The sequence below is a fragment of the Capricornis sumatraensis genome, chromosome 10, assembly GCF_032405125.1.
Source record: "Capricornis sumatraensis isolate serow.1 chromosome 10, serow.2, whole genome shotgun sequence".
Classification (NCBI taxonomy): Eukaryota; Metazoa; Chordata; class Mammalia; order Artiodactyla; family Bovidae; genus Capricornis; species Capricornis sumatraensis.
The window spans coordinates 88,614,965-88,627,327 of record NC_091078.1 but is presented as its reverse complement, the minus strand read 5'-3'; the positions used below and the strand labels follow the sequence as shown (position 1 = coordinate 88,627,327).

Below are 12,363 nucleotides of genomic sequence, written 5' to 3'. Positions count from 1 at the left end.
AAATGGCAACCCATTCCAGTGTTCTTGCCTGGAGAATCCCATGGGCAGAGGATCCTGGCCAGCTACAGTCCATGGGGTCACCAGGAGTTGGACACGACTGAGGGACTGAGCCTGCATGCACACTGGGTCTTGGTTGTGTCATGTGGGATCTAGCTGCCTCACTAGGAATTGAACTGGTGCCCCCTGCATCAGGAGCCTCAGCCACTGAGCCACCCAGGGAAGTCCTTCGCTATGTTTTTAGCAGGAAAGAAAACAGTTAGAAAGCCAGCCTTTGTGCTGGCTGCTCTAAGTACACGATGTCACTGAATATTCGCCACAGCCCTGTTGGAAAGATATGATCTTGCAGATGAGGAAACCGAGGCTCAGAGGAGTTGGTTCACAAAACTGGTAAGTGGCAGAGAGCCGCTGTGCCTTCCCCCGAGGCCCCTGGTCGTGGCTGATCACCACACAGTGACCGGCTAGAAGGATTTGGGGTGGCCTGGCTTCCAGGCAGTGGCAAGTGAGGATAGAGCAAGAAGCAGCCCGAGGAAGATGAGTGCTTCTGCCCTGGTCCCTAGGTTGGTAGCAGCTGAGAGTGTGAGGGGTGAGAAGTTGGCCGTCTGAGACACCAGAACCCACATAAAAGTCACGATCGCCAGCCAGATCAGAATGTGTGTGTTTGTGTTTTCTAGCTAGTTAAATATGTTGTGTGTGATTCTGACTTCATGTTCTCTGCATCTGTTTCTACCCTTTTAGGGCATTGGCCTAAGACATGTGAGGGCTATTGAACAAGCAAAGGTCATATTTCATTTTTAATTACTGTTTAATTGAGTCTCCAGATTTTCTAGGGTTTATTTTCTTTGCTTTGATGTAAGATGGAATTCATGAGTTTCCATCCTAGCAAATTATGTAATGGTTTTGGTGTCATTTAGGGGTCTCTGTACTAGAGAGCAGCTACAGGAACTGCTGATTAAAACACCGTATCCATCCTGTAGTCGTGTCTGAGGTCAAAAGCATTTTTGAACGCTGCTTTGCAGTATCTCTCCTGGCTGGAACGTGGACTGTCTTTGAAGTCAGCGTAGAGACCAGCTCCCCCGGCAGACCATCCGACCATCCGGAAGGGGAGAGCATGGGTTTCGGAAGTCCTAAGAGAAGGACGCATGCGCAGTCGTTCTTTTAAGGTCTGTGACTCTCATTTCCGGGATCAAAGCATGTTTGTGACGTGGTCCTTGTCCCTTCTGTGAACGCAGAGTGGAAACTGGAGACTTTGTTTTGCATAAAGTTAAAGCACAAGGTTCTGTGATTCAGTCAGTTAGGTTTTGTTTTTTTTCCAGTTAGGTTTTAAATGAAATTTATTTCACGTGGTTGAAAAGGAGATACACTTGACTTCACTCAGTTGCCAAAACTTAGGTGAACATAGCAGTGATTCTTCAGATGCCCTTTTTTTTTTTGCCTTTATTTATTTTACTATATTTGTTTCTTTAATTGGAGAATAATTGCTTTACAATATTGGGTTCGTTTCTGCCATATCAGCGTGAATCAGCCACGGGTATACATGTGTCCCCTCCGTTTTGAGCCTCCCTCCCACCTCCCACCCCACCTCACCCCTCTAGGTTGTCTGGAGCGCTGGGTTGAGCTCCCTGCCTTATACAGCATATTCCTACTGGCTATCTGCTTTACATATGGTAATCTGTATGTTTCCATGCTGCTCTCTCAGTTCGTCCCAGCCTCTCCTTCCCACACTGTGTGCACGAGTCTGTTCTCTGTGTCTGCATCTCCGCTGCTGCCCTGCAGATAGGTTCATCAGTACTGTCTTTCTAGGTTCCATATATATGCACTGTTGACAACAGCTAGGACATGGAAGTGTCCTACATGCCTGTTGACAGATGAACGGACAAAGAAACTGTACACAAATACCGTGGAATATAGTCATAAAGAAGAACACACACTCAGTCCTAATGAGGTGGATGAACCTAGAGCCTGTTATACAGAGTGAAGTAAGTCAGGAAGAGAAAAACAAATATCATATATTAACGCGTGTATATGGAACGTAGGGAGATGGTACTGATGAACCGATCTGCAGGGCAGCCGTCGGGATGCAGTCATAGACAACAGATGCCTTATTAAAACCGTAATGCTTTAATTTGTTTGGGGGCAGGTTTTGTACATTATTGGCTTGCACAGCAGTTAAAGCACAGGCACATGCTAGCTCTGAAAATCTGCAGATGAAACAATGGTAATGACTGTCTAGAGAGCAAGGAGTAATCATTCGTTCTCAGTGAAATATTAAGGATTGTAAGCAGCCCGGCAGGTGCCCTGCGCACCGAGCAGAAGTCCTGCAATCGTGAGAGTTTCTTCAGGAAGCTTGCTGTCCTGCGGGGCCCTGCCGCCCACTGCCCTGCTATCACTGTGATAGCACAGGTCTGTGTGTTGATTTTCATGAAGTCTGAGGGCCTGGGAGATTGTGGGGATTCTCTGGAGAGCGCTTTTAGACTTTAGCTGGATGCGGGTGCACATGAGGGTGGCAGTATGCCACCTGTTCCCCGAAGGGGCACGCGATCAGTTAACAGACACCCGCCACCGAGCATTCGCTGGGCTTCTGCCCCTCGGCCTGACCTTGTGCCGCGTGCTGTTTGGAATGCAGAGAAATGTGTGATTTTAGCCTTTGAAGAACTCAGTCCGGTCGGAGAGACACTCCCTCCCCAAACGTAGACAGACATGGGACAAAGATAACCCTGATATGGTTAAAATGCTGAACGTCCCAAGTTTTGACTAGGCAGAAGAGCAAAGGGAGAGAAGTAAATAATGGGTGTTCAGGCTCTGCGGGGTCTGATTAGGTAGAGGAGGAATCAATACAAAGAAAGGATTAGGACAGTTCGGGCAGGTGAGAGAAGAGCATGGACGCCAGGCTGCGGAGTTTGGGTTTTATCCTGTGGCCAAGTGGGAGCCCCTGCAGGCTCCTGCCCAGGGAAGTAGCACAGTGTTGGGTGTCCAGCAGGGTCACTTGTGCTCAGCATTCCCTGGGGGGTCTGGCAGTGAACTGGGAGTGCTGTGGTGCCTGGTTACTGGAGACCCAGATCTGGCCTCCTACCCCAATCTGTTTTCTAGTCAAGGTATTGATCGTTTCAGAGACTCTGCCCCTGGCTGTAAATGAACCTTCCTGTTTCTTCCTTGCTTTCCTGAAGGGACATTGGTGAATCCCGTGAGTGGGGCCACCACCACAGGACTGTGTGGGGAGTGCTGGAGGGCTCAGGTTAGGCACCTCCCATACCCAAGAAGAAAGGAGAGTCCCTGCGAAGAGGTGGGGAGGGCTGGGAGTGGGAGCAGAGGGCACTGTGAATTGTGGCGGGTGCTTGGTTCACTGGTTCCCTTCCTCTCAGGAGAGGGTTTTGTTTTTTTTTTTTGGTAGCGTGAAGCTGCTTCCTATCTACAAGGTTTTAGAACAGTGATTCTTGCCTCTGGCAGCACATTGGAATCACTGGGAAACTTTTAAGACCTACTAATGCCTGTGCCTCTATAATGAAAAGACATCTTTTTTGGGTGTTAGTTGTAGAAGGTCTCGTAGGTCTTCATAGAACTGTTCAACTTCAGCTTCTTCAGCGTTAACTGGTCGGGGCATAGACTTGGATTACCGTGATATTGAATGGTTTGCTTTGGAAATGAACAGAGATCATTCTGTCGTTTTTGAGACTGCATCCAAGTACTGCATTTCGGACTCTTTTGCTGACCATGATGGCTACTCCGTTTCTTCTGAGGGATTCCTGCCCGAAGTAGTAGATATAATGGTCATCTGAGTTAACTTCACCCATTCCAGTCCATTTTAGTTCACTGATTCCTAGAATGTCGATGTTCACTCTTGTCACCTCCTGTTTGACCACTTCCAATTTGCCTTGATTCTTGGACCCGACATTCCAGGTTCCTATGCAATATTGGTCTTTACAGCATCGAACCCTGCTTCCATCACCAGTCCCATCCACAATTGGGTGTTGTTTTTGCTTTGGCTCCATCCCTTCATTCTTTCTGGAGTTATTTCTCCACTGATCTCCAGTAGCATATTGGGCATCTACCGACCTGGGGAGTTCCTCTTTCAGTATCCTATCATTTTGCCTTTTCATACTGTTCATGGGGTTGTCAAGGCAAGAATACTGAAGTGGTTTGCCATTCCCTTCTCCAGTGGACCACATTCTGTCAGAACTCTCCACCATGACCCATCCATCTTGGGTGGCCCCACATGGCATGGCTTAGTTTCATTGAGTTAGACAAGGCTGTGGTCCATGTGATCAGATTGGCTAGTTGTCTGTGATTGTAGTTTCAGTCTGTCTGCCCTCTGATCCCCTGTCTCAGTGCCTACCATCTTACTTGGGTTTCTCTTACCTTGAATGTAGGGGTCTCTTTTCACAGCTGCTCCAGCAAAGTGCAGCCACGGCTCCTTACCTCGGGATGCAGGGTAGCTCCTCTAGGCCACTGCCCCTGACCTCCTGCACAGGGTAGCTCCTCTCAGCCGCAGCCGCTGCGCTCCTGCGCCGTCGCGGCTGCCCAGCAAGGAAGTCAGGGAACACCTGGAGTAACAGGCAAATTTGGCCATGGAGTATAGAATGAAGCAGAGCAAAGGCTAATAGAGTTCTGCCAAGAGAACACACTGGTCATAGCAAACGCCCTCTTCCAACAACACAAGAGAAGACTCTGCACACGAACATCCCCAGATTGTCAACACCGAAATCAGATTGATTATATTCTTTGCAGCCAAAGATGGAGAAGCTTTATACAGTCAGCAAAAACAAGACCGGGAGCTGACTGTGGCTCAGATCATGAACTCCTTATTGCCAAATACAGACTGAAATTGAAGAAAGTGGAGAAAACCACTAGACCATTCAGGTATGACCTAAATCAAATCCCTTATGATTATACAGTGGAAGTGAGAAATAGATTTAAGGGACTAGATCTGATAGAATGCCTGATGAACTATGGACGGAGGTTTGTGACATTGTACAGGAGACAGGAATCAAGACCATCCCCAAGAAAAAGAAATGCCAGAAAGCAAAATGGCTGTCTGGGGAGGCCTTACAAATAGCTGTGAAAAGAAGGAAAGTGAAAAGCAAAGGAGAAAAGGAAAGATACACCCATTTGAATGCCGAGTTCCAAAGAATAGCAAGGAGAGATAAAAAAGCCTTCCTCAGCAATCAATGCAAAGAAATAGAGGAAAACAAGAGAATGGGAAAGACTAGAGATCTTTTCAAGAAAATTAGAGATACAAAGGGAACATTTCATGCAAAGATGTTCTCAATAAAGGACAGAAATGGTAGGGACCTAACAGAAGCAGAAGATATTAAGAAGAGGTGGCAAGAATACACAGAAGAACTGTATGAAAAAGATCTTCACGACCCAGATAATCATGATGGTGAGATCACTCACCTAGAGCCAGACATCCTGGAATGTGAAGTCAAGTGGGTCTTAGAAAGCGTCACTACGAACAAAGCTAGTGAAGGTGATGGAATTCCAGTGGAGCTATTTCAAATCCTGAAAGATGATGCTGTGAAAGTGCTGCACTCAATACGCCAGCAAATTTGGAAAACAGCAGTGGCCACAGGACTGGAAAAGGTCAGTTTTCATTCCAATCCCAAAGAAAGGCAATGCCAAAGAATGCTCAAACTACTGCACAATTGCACTCATCTCACACGCTAGTAAAGTGATGCTTAAAATTCTCCAAGCCAGACTTCAGCAGTACGTGAACCGTGAACTTCCAGATGTTCAAGCTTGTTTTAGAAAAGGCAGAGGAACCAGAGATCACATTGCCAACATCCGCTGGATCATGGAAAAAGCAAGAGAGTTCCAGAAAAATATCTATTTCTGCTTTATTGACTATGCCAAAGCCTTTGACTGTGTGGATCACAGTAAACTGTGGAAAATTTGAGAGAGATGGGAATACCAGACCACCTGACCTGCCTCTTGAGAAACCTGTATGCAGGTCAGGAAGCAACAGTTAGAACTGGACATGGAACAACAGACTGGTTCCAAATAGGAAAAGGAGTACGTCAAGGCTGTATATTGTCATCCTGCTTATTTAACTTCTATGCAGAGTACATCATGAGAAACACTGGGCTGGAGGAAGCACAAGCTGGAATCAAGATTGCCGGGAGAAATATCAATAACCTCAGATATGCAGATGACACCACCCTTATGGCAGAAAGTGAAGAGGAACTAAAGAGCCGCTTGATGAAAGTGAAAGAGGAGAGTGAAAAAGTTGGCTTAAAGCTCAACATCCAGAAAACTAAGATCATGGCATCTGGTCCCATCACTTCATGGGAAATAGATGGGGAAACAGTGGAAACAGTGGCTGACTTTATTTTTCTGGGCTCCAAATCACTGCAGATGATGATTGCAGCCATGAAATTAAAAGATGCTTACTCCTTGAAAAGCAAGTTATGACCAACCTAAACAGCATATTAAAAAGCAGAGACATTACTTTGCCAACAAAGGTCCGTCTAGTCAAGGCTGTGGTTTTTCCGGTGGTCATGTATGGATGTGAGAGTTGGACTATAAAGGAAGCTGAGTGCCAAAGAACTGATGCTTTTGAGCTGTAATGTTGGAGTAGACTCTTGAGAGTCCCTTGGACTGCAAGGAGATCCGACCAGTCCATCCTAAAGGAGATCAGTCCTGAGTGTTCATTGGAAGGACTGATGCTGAAGCTGAAACTCCAATACTTTGGCCACCTGATGCAAAGCGCTGACTCATTTGAAAAGACCCTGAGGCTGTAAAGATTGAGGGCAGGAGGAGAAGGGGACAACAGAGGATGAGATGGTTGGATATCATCACTGACTCGACGGACATGGGTTTGGGTGGATTCCAAGAGTTGGTGATGAACAGAGAGGTTTGGCGTGCTGCCGTTCATGGGGTCGCAAAGAGTCGGACATGACTGAGCGGCTGAACTGAATGCCTGTGCCTCAGCCCAAACAAGTTAAATCAGAATCTCTGGGAGGTAGTGTCAAAGCATGGGTATCTTTTTTTTTTTAAGTTCTCTGGGTGATTCTAGAATGTAGCAGGGTTGGGACCCTCTGCATAGAGGTAGAGAAGTAGAAACACTGACAAGTGAAATACCTCCAAACAGCTTCCTGTTCTCTCTGTGCTCTGAGTCTCAGTGAATCTGATTGTTGTGCCTAACAGGAAGAGAAAAATGCTGTTGATTGAGTGGATTTGACGTTTGGCTTTAAGTTTTGACTTTAGCTTCTTTTCCACACTTCTTTCAAAGTGGTCGGTGTTTGTAGCCTCACTAAAGTAATTTGGGGCCAAAGTAAGTTTTCCTCCCTAGTTTTTCCTGAAATCTCATCACACCGATGCAACTTTGAATAGCAGCTACAGTGCAGTAAAATCTTGAGTATCTTTTCAGAAACTCAGGAAATACAAAATGTCAGTGAGGATGCTTATTGGGGAAATGCTTACATTGGGGGCATTGATCAACTCTTGTGGAAATGACAGCTCCTGCCCCTGCCCCCTCAGAATGAGTCCATCTGAGTTCCCCAGACTGGTGAGGACCCCCATCATTCAGGACTGCAGAAAGAGCCTGAGGAATCAATGATGTGGGTTCCAGCTCCCAATCAGCAGCTTCCCAGCTGTGCAACCTTGGACAGCTGACTTAATTTTGCTGATCCCGTTTTAGCAGAGCTCCTGCCACAAGATCAGTGCTTATCTATGGCAATTCTATCTTCTGCCCCCGAGCTTAAGTCAGAAGTCATGTGGTCCCAGTGCCTTTCCAGATTGAAAAACTTCAGCCCCCCCACTGACTTGCTGCGATGCTCACATGCTTGGGCTCTCTGCAGGGCAGCCACCACCACCCCCGCCACCCCCGGCCAAGATAAAGGGATGTGGTGTCCTGAAGAGGAGCAGGAAGGAGGCCCTTTGGGGAAGTGGCTGCAGATGGCAGCCTGGGCAGCCGGCATGGGTCTGTGTGATGCAGAGCCACCCTGCAGGGCTCTGAGCTCTCCCTTCTGTGCCAGTGTCTGTCATCGCTTCCAGAGCCTGCAGGTTCTGTTCCACATCAGAGAGGGTGGCAGAGAGGGAGGTGATGCACTGAGAGATTCTGGGCTGCTGACTGCAGCTCTGGAGGTGGAAGTCTGCCTTCAAATGTTGGGTTTCTGCTGGTCTCCAGGGCTCTCTTCTCTCGGGTTTCATCAGAGCTTCAGCCTGGTAGCAGCAGTAGAACAGCTGTGCTATGTTTGCTTTACGAATCAGGGATTTGAGGTGAAGGTATTTCCTTTTAGTAGGGCTTGGTGGTGACATTCAGGCACTCTGAAAAAAAAAATTTTTTTTTTTTAATATTTAGGGATGAACTTGCTCCTTTCAAGTGGAATGAACATACTTCTGAGCAAAATCACGCTTACCAATATCCCGCTGTCTTTCTCTGTCTGTAACCACACGGCAGATGGGGCCTGAGGGCAACACTGGAGCCTTTAGGTGTCTTTATGTGTGTTTACAGGGGAAGCACAGCGAGGTTTCTGAGGCTACCGGTGATTAAGCAAGCCCTCTGGCGGGTGTGCGCGTGTCACCCATGGTGTTGCTGTGCAGCCGGCTGCAGGAGAGGACAGGCGATGACAGAACTAACTCTTCCACCCGCTGCATCCCCAGCCTCCGTGGACTGGAGTGACCTGTTTCACTCGATGAATCTGGACCTGGGGTTCTCAGTCAGCACTGTCGACATGTAGGGCCAGGGTGTCTCTTGTTGTGAGGCTGTCCCGTGTGCCTCGTGCATGTTTAGCAGCATCTCTGGCCTCTAGCTTTCAGCTTCCCATAGCATTTCTTCATCCTGTGACACCCAGAGATGTCTCTAGGCATTGCCAGATCTCTGGGACAGATCTACCTTCTTTGGGAAAAAACACTGGTGTCAACATAAAGAGTGTCTTGGCAGAAACATTAATTAGGATGTCATTTGAGGACATCCCAGTCTGAATATTTCTGACCCCATGGACTCTACAGTCCATGGATTTCACCAGGCCAGAATACTGGAGTGAGTAGCCATTCCCCTCTCTAGGGGGTCTTCCCAACCCAGGGATCGAACCCAGGTCTCTTGCATTGCAGGCAGATTCTTTTCCAGCTGAGCCACCAGGGAAGCCCAAGAATACTGGAGTGGGTAGCCTATCTCTTCTCCAGGGGATTTTCCTGATCCAGAAATCGAACTGGGGTCTCCTGCATTACAGGTGGATTTTTTTTTACCAACTGAGCTACCAGGGAGACCCCTCTGACCTCAGGATCCCAGCCCCATCTTGGAGTTATTGCTTTCCTTTTGCCAAATGTTTTCCCTCAACATTATTGCATGCCATTTTATAGCCAAATTACAAAACAAAACCCCTAAACTGTGTATCTACAAAGGGAAGATTGGAGTCAAACTGTGGGAGTTATACCCCTAGCATGAACAAAAGCACAGGGATTGGGACATGATAACTGCTTAATTGATGTTTATCATCTGCAGCAACATCTTTGTAAAACACAGGTCTAAAGTTTAAACTCAAAGTGTATCAAGCAGGACAGCAGTGTTTATTTCACATCTACCAAGGGCTCAGCATTGAACTGCACTTTGTTTATTTATTTTTGACTGTGCTGGGCCTTCCCTGCTGCACGGGCTTTGCTCTAGTTGTGGAGAGTGGGCTGCTCTGCGGGCATGATGCACGGGCTTCTCATTGCAGTGGCTTCTCTTGTGGCAGAGCATGGGCTCTAGGCTTGCGGGAGCCAGTAGTCATTGCACGTGGGCTCAGCAGTTGCGGCTCTAGGGCTCCAGCACGCAGGCTGAGTACTTGTGGTGCACGGGCTTAGTTGCTCTGTAGCATGTGGAATCATCCCCGATCAGGGATAGAACCTGTGTCTCCTGCATTGGCAGGCGAACTTTTTACCACTGAGCCACCAGGGAAGCCCTTGAAAGTTAGTGTTATTCCTCTGACAGATCATAGTGAAGCAATGGATGCTTGAAGTGATTTTCGAGAAATAACAGTTCCCCCCAATTTGAACATCAAAACTTGTTTGCGTGTGGTTGTTTGGAAGTACTCAATTATATGTGCTGATTTTAGCTTTACTATAAGAATGTAAAAGCCCAGACAATCTCCAGTAAGAGAACCCAGAGAAAAGAAGAAAATGTCAGAGCTAACAGACTGATCTCCAAATACAAGAAAGCCAGGTATTTTTAGCATTTTATCTCTGTGTATTCAGAAATAATTGCATTGACATTTTGCTTAAGAGATTTGCCATACTACACAAGCCAGTTTTGAAATATTTATATGATTACCTGACATGAAACCAGCTCAGCAGGATGCCAGCCATGTAGTTGATTCACTCGTAATTGAGTGGATATTGTTGAATGTACCATTCTTAACATAGTCCAGAGTAGGCGGAAATTTCTGCTTATGTGAACTTTATCAACCTTTGCAAACTAAACAGAGTGGAAATGAATGATAGTGTAATAAGATCTATTTTTAAATTCAGCTGCCAAGTTAACAAGGCTTATTTGGCTTTATTTTCTACATAACCTTTTTAATTCAGAATTAATTTAGTAGAAAGGATTTGTTGAGTCCCGTGTTAAGCATTTGTTGAGTAGTTACTGTGAGTAATACCTGAATCATAGCATCCCAAAATGTTAAAACAATTCTGAGTATTTGAGGAAAAAAATCTCTGTTTCTTTCTGTGCTTCATCATAAGTCCCTGTGTGTGTAAGCAGAAGGCTGAGCGAGGTCTCTTGTTTCCTGCTTATTTGACTACCTGGGGAAGCTATGAAAACTTCTGATTTCTAATTTCTATCTTGTAGATTCTGATTTAGCAAGTCTTGGGAATGGTATTTTTAACTCTCTCGCTTCTCCTTGCTCCCCAGAATCAGGCAGCTTCCAATGATCAGGCAGCTTGGGAGGAGGGGGAGGTGTCACTGAATTTGGTTTCTTTGGAAAATGCTATCACTGCATACCTATACTACCTTTTTACCTGTTTTATTAACCATAGCCTTTTCTAACGGAAAAGCTTATATGCAAACTTTGAGCAGGAAAAATCATTGATCTTAGTCCTCTGATTCTACTAAACTAATTTTGAATGCCTAAGGTTAATTTTTTAAATTTGAGATAATTGCTCATTCACGTACCATTGTAAGAAACATTGCAGAGATCCCATATATCTGTTATCGAGTTTGTCATTGGTAATGTCTGGCTAAACTTGATATGATATCACAACCAAAATATTAACATTGACCAGTGAAGATACAGCACCTTTCCATCGGCCCAGACATGCCCATGTCTTAGTCCATTCGGACTGCTCTAACAAAATGCCATAAACTGAGTGGCCTGTCCACAACGGATTCGTTTCTCATGGTTCAGGAGGCTGAGAGTCCAAGACTAAGGTGCGAGCATGGCTGCCTTCTGATGGTCCTCTTCCTGGTTCAGAGCTAGCACCTTCTCAAACGATCCCATGTGCCGGAAGGGGTGAGGGACCCCTCTGGAGCCTCTCTTGTAAGGGTGCTAATCCCATTCTTAAGGGGTTTGCTCTCATGACCTAAGTAACTCCCAAAGGTCCTCCCACTTTTTAATACCATCATTTTGGGGAGTTAGTATTTCAATATGTGAACCTTGTGGGGACCGAGACATTCAAACCATAGCACATCACCTTGCCCTTCTGTAGTCACACCTGATTCCCTTCCACACACAGCCTCCTACCCCAGCCATAACTGTTGACAACCAATAGGCTGTTCTCCATATCTGTGATTCTGTCACTTCATAAATATTGTCTAAGTGAAGACATGTAGTTTATAATCTTTGGGGATTGTCTTTTCACTCCATGTAATCCTCCAGACGGGCTTCCCTGGTGGCTCAGCTGGTAAAGAATCTGCCTGCAGTGGGGGAGACCTGAGTTTGATCCCTGGGTTGGGAAGATCCCCTGGAGGAGGGCATGGTGACCTACTCCAGTATGCTTGTCTGTATAATACCCATGGACAGAGGAGTCTGGTGGGCTACAGTCCACGGGGTCGAAGAGTCTGATGTGACTGAGTGACTAAGCACTCACACACAGGATCCTCCAGAGATTCATCTAGTTTGTTGCACGTATCAATGGTTCGTTCATTTTTGTTGCCAAGTAGTATTCCCTGGTATGGAAGTGGCGAAGTTTAAACATACACCTGTTTAAAGACATCTGGCTTTTCTGCTTTGGGGCTATTACCAATAAAATAGCTGTGAACATTCATGTATAAGTTACTGTATAGATATAAGTTTTTGTTTCTCTGGAATGAATGTCCAGGAGTGCAGTTGGGTCATAATGATAGCTGCATGTTTTAATTAAAAAAAAAAAAAAAAGAAAAGAAAGTTGTCAAACCATATTATAGAGTTTCAGTGCCATTTAAAATTCCCACCGTTGATTTATGTGATCCAG

The 12,363-nt window shown here is 46.0% G+C and overlaps 1 protein-coding gene across 11 annotated transcripts in view; it reads left to right on the top strand.

Annotated features, from left to right (window-relative positions):
- The window catches only part of PXK (PX domain containing serine/threonine kinase like), an 82,812-nt gene that overhangs the window by 14,492 nt on the left and 55,957 nt on the right, over positions 1-12,363 (top strand). The window lies entirely within an intron of this gene.